The following is a 15953-nucleotide window of genomic DNA, read 5'->3' on the forward strand; positions in this document are numbered from 1 at the left end:
TACATCCCTTCCATTTCATTTCTAGTTACAGGTACAGTACTACCATTCTTTCTATTTAACAGTTCAGCGGCAGAATAAGACAATATTACTACTGTACATTACGTTCATTCCATAGAACTTTTCTTGACTGGCACGATCTGCATCTGTATCATTCCATGTCGATCCACAGCAGGACCGAACCATCTCCTTGGAAGGCGAGTGATATCCCGAAATAAGCCTACCCATTGCTGGCGAAATACAAACGAAGAAGTAGTGTCTATAGGAAGACCATTGGATGTGAAAGCTGCTGTGGTAATGGCTGTCTTTGCCTGTATCTGAGCCTCTGTAATTTGCGAACATGAAAGCACACTGAGGGTGAAGGAGGGACAGGAGGGGCGAGGGGGTGGGGAAGGAATGGGAGGGGTGAGAAAGGGATGCAGTAGGTGAGGGAGGGACAACAGGGGTGGGAGAGAGATGAGAGAAGTGGGGAAAAGATGGTAGAAATGAGAGATGGGAGGGGTGAGGAAGGGATGGAAGGGGTGGGGAATGGAAGGGAGGGGCGATGGGAAAATGACAGGGATGAGGGAGGAATGGGAGGGGTGAGGGAAGAATGCGAGGGGTGAGGGAGGTATAGAAGGGGAGTGGGAGGAATGGGAGAGTTAAGGGAGGGATACGAGAAGCAATGGGGTAATACGAAGGGTGATGACAGGACAGAAAAAAAAAGGAGGAATACAAGATAAGAGAAGGAATATGGAGGAATAAGGGAATGCTATGAAACTAGACCTGCCAGGCTGTTTATTGCCAGAAACTTTGGTATTCTTGGTCAACAAAACAAACAGAAAGAGCCTAAACAGGTCATTTTATTAATCTGATTTCGTACTCATAAAGAATCTTAATGCATTTATTAGAATTCTCAACTAAAGAATCTTTGTGAATAACTTAAATCCCTGGAAAATATCGCCTATCATCCAGTTAGATACAAGGGAGATTGCTGGAGCCGCACTTGGGGCCCCAGTTTGGCCTGGTTCTCGTTGCTAAAACGATAATGCGTTCGTAGACCGGTCCCTTCCACTATACCTCATACCAGTTAATTTGGCCAGGCATGTATGGCAACACTGTTCCTGCCGAGATTCTGATTGGCTGGAGGTGTTTGTTCGATTTCGTTGTTGCTAAAACTGATACTCTTTTTATTATCAGATGTGATACTGAGTTTGTCGACAATACAATCGCCAAAAGCAATAAGAAATCCGTTATATACTTAACAACAATGAAATTTTCGTAGGAAGAAAGAGATATTGAGTCAACAAAGTATTATAACAGTCCAAGTCAAGGTCAGCATTCGAACAATTCCTTTAAATCTCCGACACTCCTTAATATAACAGAAAATTAAGGAAATCTGCTTAATCTAAGCGTTGGTATAACACATTTAAATTTTAAGATCAGTCCGCACCTTTAAATTGTGCCACAACTCTGAATAATAAAAAATTCTAATGAAAAGACGAGTTCTGCGGGAAGGGAGATTTGAAAAAATCGCGAAAAATCAAAATAGGCTAAAGGAAAACCATTTCATTATATATCCTCTATTATCACAGTACGGACTGATCTTAAAATGTGTTATACCAAAGCTTAGATTAAGCAGATTTCCTTAATTTTCTGTTATATTACGTAGTGTCAGAGATTTAAAGGAATTGTTCGAATGCTGACCTTGACTTGGACTGTTATAATACTTTCTTGACTCATATCTCTATCTTCCTACGAAAACTTCATTGTTGTTAAGTACCTAACGGATTTCTTATTGCTTTTGACGATTGTATTGTCGACAAGCTCGGTATCATATCTGATAATGAAGAAAGTATCGGTTTAAGCAACAACGAAATCGAACAAACACCTCCAGCCAATCAGAATCCCGGCAGAAGCAGTGTTGCCATACATGCCTGGCCAGATTAATTGGTATGAGGCATAGCAGGGTTCAGCAAATACGGAAGCAGATGATACTTATATATAAATGTAACTGAAGGTTTTCAGGCAGGGTAAAATATGAGGGTAGAATGAATGATGAATGGCTAGGGTTTTAATCCTGCAGTCTTTCGAAACATTCAAATTATCCCACACGCAAAACTATCCACATCACCTGATTCATTCCTAACAACAAGTATTTTCTGCTTACAATCCAGAGGCCATCGAACTGAACATCCTGGTAGAACCTCTCAATCTCATCCATCTCTGCCCGGCCACACTCAAAAAGGAGGGGGAGGCTGTCCTGTTCTCTGGCCACACCTGAAATGGTATATTGTTAACTATTATGATCCCCTCATATAAGTATCAGCTTAAATTTTCCATGCTTAGTATGATCACGTATTACCTTTATTTCATTCTTCCAGCCCCAGACTACCGTATTCAAATTAGAAACGACCTCTAGAAGTGAAAGGGACGATGAAAGTTATAACCAAGTACCAACCCCTCCAGTTTTGTGTGTGTGTGTGTGTGTGTGTGTGTGTGTGTGTGTGTGTGTGTGTGTGTGTGTGTGTGTGTGCGCGCGTGCGCGCGTGCGTGCGTGCGTGCGTGTGCGTATGCGTGTGCGCGCGCGCGCTCTTTAAGGCAATATCTAGTGTGAGACCCGTTCAGGTAACAATGTACTAACATAACCCAGCATGATGTTACTGTGGTTGCCTCCCGCGTGGTTGTGCTCAATGGTGGTGGCGTTGGTGTCGTCTGGTCATGTGATGTAGGCGCCCATCTCCACGGCTCGCTGGTGTGGCTCGTACTCATCCGCTGGTAGCTGTAAAGGGCAAAAGAAAATTAACTGTGGCGGCTGTCTGGTGCGGAGTGTGTTATACTGGTTGTTCGTTGTTATTGTTACTTAACCCCAACTGTCTGGCCAAGTAGACCCGTCAACCATAGGAAAGCAACTGCTTCTATGGGACCGTCCAGTGTGTCATAGAACGTACATCGTGTAGGGAACCGACGTCCCCCTGCATTAGACAGCGCCTCACCAGTATCGAACCAGGGTCCTCTCCCATTGAGTGGTACAGAGAAATATGGAGAGGTTTGTCTCCCGGGTGAACGCAGCAGCTGCCCACCTAGGAGGCCCAGCGCCACCACACGTAAGCTGCTCGTTGGCGCCACGGACTGTTCGAATAACGGCTGCCGGATGAAAAGGTGGTTAGACGGGGTGTTAGTAAAACGTCATTTCTGTGACCTTACTCTTATCACGTGAGTGTTATGATGGCTATGATGGTCGGTACGGGAGAGGGGTGGAAAATGAATGGTGGAGTAATCGGCTTGTAAATGGACGAATATGAATATATGTTTACAACAGAAGATGCCTGATTTATTACAGAAAGCGAACTTCTGCGCGGCCAGAATCTCGAGGAACACAGCTGTTAACAACTACAGAAGTACTTTGAGCGTCTACAAAAGCAGCTGTTGAACGACAAGAAAGGAGCTATAAGGTGCAGTGGCTTTGGATTTATAAATGACAATTTTTATTTTTCTCCAGTGCCGATAGCTTTATAGGACATGTTGACTTACACAAACTACAGAAGTGTTGCAGACATTTACCAACAGTAGTAAGAGTATGAATATTGGATTGTTCCTGTTCCAGCCACTAACAATCCTTCTACTGAACGTTTTTTACTTCACGAGTAGGTAGAAACTTGAATTTGGTCTTATGGATATTTGTTGTTACTCTCTGAGAAAAGATAATTAAAATGGTTAAAACCTGTTTCAGGCACCCTGCAAGGTAAACTCAGGAAAGGCAAGAGTATAGAAAAGTGTGGGGGGGGGAGATCATCATCATCATCAGCAGCAGCAGCAACAGCAGCAGCAGCACCCCATCAATTTTTCCCACGAATGTCTGGTGTGGGAGGGATCCAGAAACAAGAAAACGGAAGCGCGACATTAGGATAACCACAGTGTTCAGTGACGGAAGGAATAAGATAAAACCCATAACAGAACACAATTTTGAATGCATAGTGTTCAGTAGACGCTGTAAGTAGGCTACAAGTATTATGGCAAATTTATAATTCTCTGTGATGTAGGATATGTTGGGCATGGTTGAATGAGATGTAGTAGTGTTTGTGGTGTAGTGTTCGGTGTAGCAGTGTGTAGCGTGGCAGTGTGTCATGTGGCGGTGTGAAGTGTGTGGTATATCAGTGCGTGGTCTGCTTGTGTCGTGTGGCAGTTTACAGTGTCATAATGGAAGGTGTGGTGGTGTAAGGTGTGGTATTGTGAGTTGCGATAATGTGGTGACAGTGTGATTTGGTGCGGTGTGTGATGTATTAGGTATGACAGTGTGCAGTACAGCATTGTGAGGTGTAGCAACAGTGTGAGGTACAACCATGCTAGATGCACCAGTGTGTTACAACATCGTGTGGTGCAACAGTGCGAGGTTCAACATTATAAGTACAGCAGTGCGAGGTATAACAGTGTGAGGTGCAGCACTGTGTGGTGTAACAGCGTGAGGTGCAACATATGAGGTACAGCAGTAAGAGGTGCAGTGTTAAGAAGTACAGTAGTGTATGGGGCAACATTGTTAGGTGCCCAGTGTGAGGTACAATAAAAAGAGGTATAGCACTGTGAGGTATAACAGTATGTGGTACAGCAGAGATGAGGTGCAACAGTGTGAGGTGCACAGTGTGAACTGCAGCAGTGTGAGGTGCAACATTATGAGGTTTAACCGTGTTTAGTGCAAGGTGCAACTGTGGGAGGTGCACAATGTGAAATGCAACTGTGTGAGGTTCAACAGTGTCAGGTCCAACAGTCTCAGGTCCAACAGTGAAGTGCAACAGTACGAGGTACAACAGTGTGGGGTGGAATAGTGTGAGATGCAACAGCAAGTTGCAACAGTGAGTAGTACAACAGTGTGAGATACAACAGTGTGAGATACAACAGTGTGAGATACAACAGTGTGAGGTACAACAGTGTGAGGTGCAACAGTGAGAAGTACAACAGTGTGAGGCGCAACAGTGTGAGGTACAACAGTGTGAGATACAACAGTGTGAGGTGCAACAGTGTGAGGCGCAACAGTGTGAGGTACAACAGTGTGAGGTACAACAGTGTGAGGCGCAACAGTGTGAGGTACAACAGTGTGAGGCGCAACAATGTGAGGTACAACAGTGTGAGGTACAACAGTGTGAGGTACAATAGTGGGGTGCAATAGTATGCGGTACAATAGAGTGAGGTGCAACTGTGTGAGGTGCAACACTGTGAGGTATAATAGTTTGTGGTACAGCACAGTGAGATACGACAGTGTGAGGTATAACAGTGTGAAGTGCAACAATGTGAGGTACAATAATGTGAGGTACACAGCGTGAGATGCAATTGCATGAATACAACAGTATGAGGGGTAACAGCTTGAGGTGCACAGTGAGATGCAACAATGTGACGTACAGCAGTGGGAGGTACAACAGTGTAAATGCAACAGTGTAAAGTGCAACAGCGTGAAGAGCAACAGGATATGGTGAAACAGTGTGATGTGTGGCAGTATGTCGTGTGGTAATGTGTCGTCTGAATGTGTGAGGCGTGGCAGAATGTGCTGTGCTAGCAACGAGTAGCATTTGTTCGTTTGTGTGTGTGTGTGTGTGTGTGTGTGTGTGTGTGTGTGTGTGTGTGTGTGTGTGTGTGTGTGTGTGTGTGTGTGTGTGTGTGTGTGTGTGTGTGTGTGTGTGTGTGTGTGTGTGTGCCAAGATTACACAGACAATCAACCCTTCCTCCTACACGTCGTCAGTGAACCAATCTACTTTAATCTCCTCAATCCCATTCCTCAAAGGCCTGGGGGTTTGTTCATCTCCCTGAAGTACTTAAAGGGATCGACTGCTGAGGAACCTTATGCCTCCTGGTTCTGGGATGAGATTAGGGGTGAGAGAGGGGGAGTGGGACTAGAGAGAAAGGACATGGGAGTAGAGAGAGGGAATGGGAGATGAGAGGGAGCGGGAGTAGAGGTAGGGGTGGGACAAAACAGGGAGTGAGAGTTGAGAGAGGGAGTGGGACAAGGGAGGGAACAGGAGTAGGAGACTTGGACTGAGAACTGAGAAAGAGCTGGACTGGGACTAAAAGGAGTAGGAATGGACCCTGAGAGAGAGAGAGAGAGAGATACGAAGAGGCTGTCATAACCCTTTCAGTACATCCCTCTCTATCACTCACTTCAACCCGATAACGTCCTTTTCGTTTCAATAAGGTTACCAATAGATTATTTTATTCAAGTTAAGAAAGGCCTATAGTAGTGGAGTAGATAATGAAGCCTATATCCTGCCTGTCTAATTCGAAATGTCTCTCATAAACAGAATAAACTCGTTTCGAGGCACTGTACCAATTGTAAACTTTAAAATTGCACCATTTTATTGAACGTGTCTGCCTCCTCAACACAGTGGCTTCTATATATATGTTTATGTTATTTCTAGGAGTCTATATCTTGCTTTGGGAAGACATGCTGTAATGAAAAGGTTAGTTTCACTCCCCATTATTCCACCGTCCCTTAACTGAATATAATACCCTGACGGCAGCAATAATAACAATGAAGAGAAGCCATCGTATTGAGCTGAGCTTTTTTTTTTTTTTAACAGTCCCACTCGTTCAAACATTCTTTGTTCGTTCTTTTTCTTTCTTTACTTTCGCCAACGAAGTTGGAAGAGGTTATGTATTCACCTATGTTTGTTGCTTGCCGGAATCGAAAGATTCGGCAAGCATGCTGGCCAATTCTGTATGTTTGTCTGTCTGTCTATTTGTTTGTCTGCACTCTACAGGTCAGAATTTTGCGCCAATCGTTCTGAAAAAAATTTCAGATGGTAGATATTCATAAACCCTGGAAGTCTATTGTTTTTCATCAAAATCGGTCAAAGGCCATGGGCTGGGTGGGGGGTTGAAACCCCACAATGGCCGTGAATAAAATCGTCAGGACCCAGTTGCTGGCCCACATATCATTTTTCCATTTTTTTTTTTTTTTTTTTTTTTTTTTTTTTTTTTAATACCAAATTGAAGAGAAACGTCTGGCGCACCTGGCAATGCAATTTTTAGCTTCCTGAACCCATCCTATGCTTCGCAATGAAGCGCGAAATTTTTCGCTACATTACTGCCAACACGCCGGGTGAAAACTAAGCAGACACATGACTGCGTATATGCTGGTGAAAACTGAGCGGATGCAAACGGATCCATCCGGCAAATGCTCTGCCTATGGCAGTTTCATCTGTTAGTCTGTTTGTCCACACGATATCTCCAGAAGTTCTCGATGAATTTTAATGAAATTTTGTGGAAAGGTAGGCCACGGGTCAAGAGAGAATTGATTAAAGCTTAGGGACAAATCCGGGTACGGAGTATGCCTCACAATATCACAAGAAGTTCTCAGTTAAGTTCAATGAAATTTTGTGGAAGGGTAGGCCATGGGCCAAGAAAGAACTATTAAATTTGGAGACAGATCCGGATCCGGATCCTATGTATCGGGCACAATATCTCCAAAAATTCTCAATGAATTTCAATAAAATGTTGTGGATGAGTGGTGTCACGGGGTTTTTATAATATCACGGTAATTTTGAAATAAATGGTTAAATATTATTTAAATTGATATTTATATTCAATAATAATGAAGCGCAGAGACAATGATTGTCTTGCTACATCAAGCAACGATTACTTTACGCTGGCTTGTGCACGATTCTCTAAGAACGAGAATTTATAAACTTTCTCAACAGTACACAGCAGAGACTAATTACTCACAATTGCTGAATTACTGTACTGTTAGCCTCTGGAGAAAGTTACATCACCCCTGACAATAAATAACTAATACTAATAATAATAACATCAGGTTCTTGCTGATGCATTAACTCCTGGCACAACGGATTTTAAGTTAATACAACAAGACTGGTCTAAGTACCAGTTATGAATAGTAAATGTTTATGCAAGCTAGGAGCTGTATGGAAAATAAGCTTAATTATGGAGAAATGAAACAAGATTTTTACTCTACATTAAGCTCAAGAAATAGAACTGTTAAATTTATTAATCACAAAAATAAATTTAACATTACATTTCAAATCAAATTAAATGAGACGCACTCGCTCACTCACACAGAAGCTAAATACTTACGCCTAGGAAAAACACCTTAACTAAGCTCTTAAAACTACAAAATACACAAAAGAAATACCAGTCGATGAATGCTATGTATCACCACTAAGGTGGGAGGACTGGATTAACTGTCTAGTGGAGCTTGGGGTGCTAGCTGACCTCTCCACTTCTGAGCACAGAACCTTTCTCCGCCACAGCAAACACAAGACTGAATTCAAATAATGCATAAGCAGTACGCACAGGCCACCGGAAGAAGGCGTGGCTAACGGTTGAATGAAGCAGAGGCAAACGATAAAGAAATAATTGTATCGCTCAGTAGCGCACTTAGTGACGTGCATTAAATCGGTCACTTTTTGAAAACGGTGACGAATTATTTGAAAAGTATACCCCGGAATGGAGAGAGAAACGGTTAACTGAGCGATACACAGTGAGTTTTCCACTAATAGTTCGTGGCTTCTCACAAAAAGGAAATGTCGCGAATTGATTCGTGACATTACGCCCCATGAAAATTAAATCTTTCTTCCTTCAGAAGAAAGATTTCAATATACATATATATAAATCCTAACTCAGTCACACAAGATTCACACTGTGGTGTGTGTGCTATCCTGCTACAGGAGAAAATCGCAGTCGCCAGTGAGCGAAAAAACCTCGTATTTACGTTAATAGAAGCAAGCTTGAGGGAAAAACTCCGTGACCGACGGTGAAAATCCTGTACTCAGGTCAAACTGAGCGAAAATTCGCTACATTTACACTGACAACTAATTGTTGTGTAGCGTGGTGTATGGAATACACGGTGTAGGTGTGACAGTTGTAGTGTAACTGTACCTACGTGTAAAATGACACAGTAAATAATATGGCGACGACGAAGGCAGAGGAGAAGAGGCGGCAGCGTGCGGCAGACGATCAGCTGGCCCGCACAGCAAAACTGCTACACCCATTGCTGAACCTGCAAAACCAATTAAGGTGGAGCATCAAAAGTGTCAATGAGACAAAATTCTTATTATGTTACAATTACTCTCTCTGGCTAGCAGTCAGTACATGCTATGAAAAGTACACTCGAGGTCGCCATTAATTTTAGCACACGATTATGATCGGCAAGTTGAGAATCCCTGTGCAAACTCGGGTCTTCCATAGCCTCGAACTGCACACGGGTCCTCAACCTGTGCCTTAACCTACAGTACTTATATTAGTATCGGGGAGCTGAGAATCCTTGTGCAAACTTGGGTCTTCCATAGCCTCAAGTCGCCTCTGCGGAGTTCTCTCTCGAACTTCCCCCTTAACCTACAATACTTATATTAGTATCGGGAAGCTGAGAATCCTTGTGCAAACTTGGGTCTTCCATAGCCTCAAGTCGCCTCTGCGGAGTTCTCTCTCGAACTTCCCCCTTAACCTACAGTACTTCTATTAGTACTGGGAAGCTGAGAATCCTTATGCAAACTTGGGTCTTCCATAGCCTCAAGTCGCCACTGCGGAGTTCTCTCTCGAACTTCCCCCTTAACCTACAGTACTTCTATTAGTACTGGGAAGCTGAGAATCCTTATGCAAACTTGGGTCTTCCATAGCCTCAAGTCGCCACTGCGGAGTTCTCTCTCGAACTTCCCCCTTAACCTACAGTACTTCTATTAGTACTGGGAAGCTGAGAATCCTTGTGCAAACTTGGGTCTTCCATAGCCTCAAGTCGCCTCTGCGGAGTTCCCTCTCGAACTTCCCCCTTAACTTACGGTACATAACATGTATGTACAGGCCCCGGACATAATGTGTCCTGTGGGGCCAATGGGCGAGACGTCAGGTCTGCACCCACTTCACCACTACCCTGTCTCTCAACTGACTCAGAGATTACAGGTGTGGTTATGAATGGCACAGGAAGGGCATGTCCCTGATCAGTGGTGATACTTTGGCACACACTGCAGGAACGGACAAAACTATCTATGTCCCGTCCCATCCCTGGCCAGAAAAAGTCAGCTCGGATACGGCCCTGGGTCTTCCTTTTGCCCATGTGACCTCCTGAGGCTGAACAATGACCCCATTGTAACACTGCTAGGCGGTACTTGGCGGGAACGACAAACTGCAGTCGAACCTCGCCCTCGGGTGTTCGTGACTCACGGTAGAGCCGTCCTTGTTTGCGAAGGAACTTGGCTCGACCTCCCCGTGAATACTTAATCACTCGACCCTTTTGTTTATTCCGCACGGCAGCAAGTGTCGGGTCAGAATGTTGTTCTTGTACAACAAGTTGACTGCACATCAGATCTTGCGGCGATTCAATGATCACTGGGGTGACACAGTCTGGAGCCTCAGTCATGGCTCGTGTCACCGCAGCAGCCGAAGTCTGAGTAGCGCCATCATCGGAGCAACTATCCTTGACTCCTTGAATATTGCCTACTATTAAGTCAAATAGAGGCTCTGGCATGACAACTGCAAGTGTCGTACCAGTATAAAATGGAGATGCCACCTGGATACATGCCTCAGGGAACAATCTCACTGATCCATCAATAAGCTTTGCATGGATCTGTCGACCTGTATACAGCTCAGGCCGAACTAAACTCTGCTTAACAGAGCAACCTGAGGAACCATTGTCTCTCAGGACCTTCACAGGAATGTCTCCCACAAACCCTGGCTGAACAAGGAAGGTACTGTCACCTGTGGGAGGGCCTGTGGAGGAAGCAGCTAGCCACTCATGAGGCTGCTGAATTGATGTGGCAAACATTGTGCCCTGGGAACTAGGTGTCTGAGGAGAGTTCATGGTCGGAGGGGGACTTGTAAAGTGTTGGGAAGTACCTGTACTGGTAGAGATGGCACCACCGGGTGCTTGTGGAATAAAGGCTGCATTTGCCTCCTGCCTCCGATACACTAATTGACCTGACTGAGGGTTACGTGGCTTGTCCTTGTATTGCTGCTGATGCTTGGGAAACTGCTGCTGGTTGGGGTGCTTGTTGTACCGCTTCCACTCAGGTTTCTGAGTGTTTTGCCCCTGGTCCTTCCACTGCGGTTTTGGACCTTGGCCATTATTCTGAGAACGGCCTTGGTGCTGGGATTCAGTCTGAGACGGCTTCCCAGACTTGGCAGTATCTTTTCTGCTCCAGGTGTTTTGCTTACGAGCTTGATACCCGTATGCAGTAAAGAATGCGTCAGCCTTCTCTGCCATTTGGCTGGCATCTTTCACCTGGCATATCTTAAGCTGTGCTATGAGCTCAGCTTGCCACGACCTCTCTAGCTGTGTACGCAGCATAAGGTCAATTATCCCCTCACGCGTGGAAGGAGTTTCATCTTTCTCCATCCACTCATTTAAGTAAGCTGTGAGACGATCAAGGAACTGAACAGCTGTCTCCTTGTCTTGGAGACGAGCTCGCATGAACTGAACTTTGGCGTCGTCTACTGTGAGACCATACGCCTTAATGAGTGCAGCTTTCATCATCTCATATGTGAGATTGTCTCCACGAATTCTGTGGAGAATATCGAGGGCAGGGCCCTCAAATAAACTAAGAAATTGGATCCGCTTAGCTGCCTCATCCAGTTGATACATGTCTGCCATGTCCTCAAAACGAGCTATGTACGGCTCGATTCGCTCGCTTTCCTTGTATGAAGGAAGCTTGATGCGTGGGGTCGCCAGGACATGTGCAGGAAGAAAGCTCGTGGAGCTTGGACCAACTGCAGCAGACGTGTCTGAAGCCAAGGAATCTCGCTTGAGCTTCAGCACTTCAAGTTCATGTTTTTCTCGTGCTTCTCGCTCGGCACGTTCGTGTTCTCGTTCTCTGTCTCGTTGTTCACGCTCGTATTCGCGCTGTTCTCGCTCTTTTTCTAACTCGAGCTCGCGTTGTTTCTGCTCGTATTCGCGCTGTTTCTCACGCTGCTCTTGTTCATATGCACGCTCTCTTTCACGTTCCTCACGCTGTTCTCGCTCGTACTCGCGCTGAATCCTACGCTCTTCACGAGCATCTTTCTCACGTTCTTGCTCGTAATTGAACCGTGAGAGAACGTAACTCTGTATTTTCTCTGGGTCTGTGAGACCAATATCTTTGGCTTCCTGTACATAAGCACTGGCTGCCATGATGCTAGCTCAATTTACTAAGTAACCGAAATTGAGTACTGACTGCTTAGCGACGAATACTAATAAACACAAGTAAAGAATACAGACACAAGCTAGTGGTGACCAGTCTTATCTAGTTAACTGGCAAAGAATAAATTAAAAATGTAAATGACTGGGAAGACTCAATAATAAACACAATGGGTACGGCGACTTCCCAGGAGCGAATAAAATCGTCTGGCGTTACCAAGAATAAACTAGAGTTAAGTACTCTATTGATTAATAAAGCAAAAATTCACTTGCTAAATTAACGGTAAACACCAGTAAACTTGTGTCTATAAACTTTAATGATAAATACCTAAATATGAATGAGTGAGCACTATCTCGTGAATAGCTTTAGAGCTAGGAGTTAATATCCTGGAATGAGGTCGCCAATTGTCACGGGGTTTTTATAATATCACGGTAATTTTGAAATAAATGGTTAAATATTATTTAAATTGATATTTATATTCAATAATAATGAAGCGCAGAGACAATGATTGTCTTGCTACATCAAGCAACGATTACTTTACGCTGGCTTGTGCACGATTCTCTAAGAACGAGAATTTATAAACTTTCTCAACAGTACACAGCAGAGACTAATTACTCACAATTGCTGAATTACTGTACTGTTAGCCTCTGGAGAAAGTTACATCACCCCTGACAATAAATAACTAATACTAATAATAATAACATCAGGTTCTTGCTGATGCATTAACTCCTGGCACAACGGATTTTAAGTTAATACAACAAGACTGGTCTAAGTACCAGTTATGAATAGTAAATGTTTATGCAAGCTAGGAGCTGTATGGAAAATAAGCTTAATTATGGAGAAATGAAACAAGATTTTTACTCTACATTAAGCTCAAGAAATAGAACTGTTAAATTTATTAATCACAAAAATAAATTTAACATTACATTTCAAATCAAATTAAATGAGACGCACTCGCTCACTCACACAGAAGCTAAATACTTACGCCTAGGAAAAACACCTTAACTAAGCTCTTAAAACTACAAAATACACAAAAGAAATACCAGTCGATGAATGCTATGTATCACCACTAAGGTGGGAGGACTGGATTAACTGTCTAGTGGAGCTTGGGGTGCTAGCTGACCTCTCCACTTCTGAGCACAGAACCTTTCTCCGCCACAGCAAACACAAGACTGAATTCAAATAATGCATAAGCAGTACGCACAGGCCACCGGAAGAAGGCGTGGCTAACGGTTGAATGAAGCAGAGGCAAACGATAAAGAAATAATTGTATCGCTCAGTAGCGCACTTAGTGACGTGCATTAAATCGGTCACTTTTTGAAAACGGTGACGAATTATTTGAAAAGTATACCCCGGAATGGAGAGAGAAACGGTTAACTGAGCGATACACAGTGAGTTTTCCACTAATAGTTCGTGGCTTCTCACAAAAAGGAAATGTCGCGAATTGATTCGTGACAAGTGGGTCATGGATCAAGGAACAATTGATTACATCTGGGGGCGGCTCCGGATCCTGTGTATTTCACACAATCTCATCGTATCCGGATCCGTATCCTTTTTATGGCATTGGTGGAGGTATGCGTTCTCTGAATGTTTTGTAGCTGTAACAGTGACTGGTTAATTTTACACTCAGCTTCACTTATTTAGCCCGGTCCCTCTTTTTTTTTTTTTTGTCTGTTTACTTTAATTTTACATACAGCTACAGAAAATAATATCGCTCCATCTTCTGGTCAGACATTAATGAGACCCTTAAATAAGACTTGCGGGGCTCCAACGATGGTAACGCTGCGGTTTCGAAATTCATTGCTCACTCTCACTAATCGAATGAAGAGGATCAGTTATTACCTTCGTCAAGGAGACTGTGTTTTTGCCGGCGTTGGTTTGTTACATCTGCCAAAGAGGTTATGTTTTAGCCCGCGTTGGTTGGTTGGTTGGTTTGTTAATCTGTAATCAGGATTATTCAAAATGTTATGAACGGATTTTGATGAAATTTTGTGGAAGGGTGGACCATGGGCCATGGAAAAAAAATGTTTATTTTTTTGGGAGTATCTCGCACAATATCTCCAAATGTTCTCAATGAATTTCAATGAAAATTTGTGAAAAGGTGGGCCATGGACCAAGAAGGAACTGATTAGATTTGGGGGCGGATCTGGATCCTTTTTAATTGCAATGGCATTGGCGGAAGTATCCGCTTTCTGAGTGTTTTCTAGTTATGACTGCAGCTGCACCTAACCTCAACTTGAAAATTCTACCCCACTCACTCCCACTCAGCTTAGCACTGACTTGTTTACCACTGAACCCCACTCGCTCGAAGAAATTTCTCACGTCCTGATGTTCATTTACTCATTCCCATTCCACTCATCCCACACCCTCCCACCTGTACAGTACCTGTCTCACTCCTACTCGGCTTGACAATGACTTGTTAATTTTAAACTCAGTTCCACTGGTTCTACAAAATTAACCAACCTGTTAATTAGTCAGTCAAACAATCACTCAGTTAATCTCTCTCTCTCTCTCTCTCTCTCAGTTATCATCCCATTCTACACCCTCCCACTTGTAACTCACTCACGCTTTCTGTTTAACAACCACTCAGTTCCACTCACTTTTCGAGTCTGTCATTTTTGCTGTATGTTAGCTTAGTCTCACTCCCATCTCATCTTTTTACGTCCCATCCTACAACCTCCAACTCGTATCCCTTCCACTCCCACACAGCCGAGCACTGTTCTATTTAAACACAGTTCCTCCTTCATTTTTCTGTTTACTTACTTTCATACCACTTCCAGTCTAAGTCTCTGGCACTCTTATCTCACTCATTCTCACTCTTTCCTCCCTCCTACTTTCTCTCACCTGTACTGCACTCACTCTATACCCTCCCACTCTCTCCAGTGTCATCCACTTATTTTTCCTTAACCAAGCTTCTACCAACCATTCTTAACCAATGTCTTCCTACTCACGCCTACTCGCATTGCTACCCATTTCCACTTAATCTTTCTCGTTCCCTATCTACTAATTTCTGTCCAAGTAAACAGGCTCACACTTATTCCTACTTCCCCCAGATTCCCTCCCACTTCCACCCATCCCCACTCACACTTGTCTCACTTCTGTTCCACTATTCTCCCACACGGCTCGCACTCACCCACATCACCCTCCCACTCCTCTATCACACCTCACTACACCCTCTCAGTTATTCCTACTTACTCCTACCCCCCTTACTCTCCTCCCACACATCCCCAATCACTCCAGATCCCTCTCACACTCTCACACTCTCTCTCTCACTGCCTCCCATACCATAACACTTCTCTTATGTTCCCTTCCATACCCTCTCACACCCTGCCAAACCATTCCGTCCCACACCCCCTCACGCCATGTCACTCAGCATAACTTCCATCTCAACATAACTTCTTCCCACTCAGGTAAACTCCTGTCCTTTCAACCCACACTCACACTCCCTCTTACCCCTTCCCTCCCACTCCCACACCTTCCCATATCGTCTTACTCCCTCTCACACTCCTCCACTCTCTCCCATCCCTTCCCTCCCACTCCCACACCTTCCCATACCGTCCCACTCCCTCTCACACTCCTCCACTCCCTCCCACCCCTTCCCTCCCATTCCCACACCTTCCCATACCCTTCCACTCCCTCTCATACTCTTCCACTCCGTCCCACTCACCTCCGCGTTGATGGCAGGGTCGAGAATAATAATGAATCTCAGCCCGCCCTCCTTCACCTCCCTGATGTAGTCCTGTAGTCCTCAATAGTTCTTGGGGTCCACTGTGAAATCCATGCGCCGGTCCATGTAGTCGATGTCGCCGTACTGCACGTCCTGAGAGGGGCCCATGGGGTGAATGGGGTGATATTATGGCTGTTGCTAAG

General features: G+C 44.3%; 1 pseudogene; it reads right to left on the minus strand.

Moving 5' to 3' along the window:
* Window positions 1–15953, minus strand: part of LOC145401986 (maltase-glucoamylase-like) — a 426725-nt pseudogene that overhangs the window by 187631 nt on the left and 223141 nt on the right.

Source organism: Coenobita brevimanus, chromosome 57, assembly GCF_032717465.1.
Source record: "Coenobita brevimanus isolate Jiangsu-jjx chromosome 57, ASM3271746v2, whole genome shotgun sequence".
NCBI classification, from domain to species: domain Eukaryota; kingdom Metazoa; phylum Arthropoda; class Malacostraca; order Decapoda; family Coenobitidae; genus Coenobita; species Coenobita brevimanus.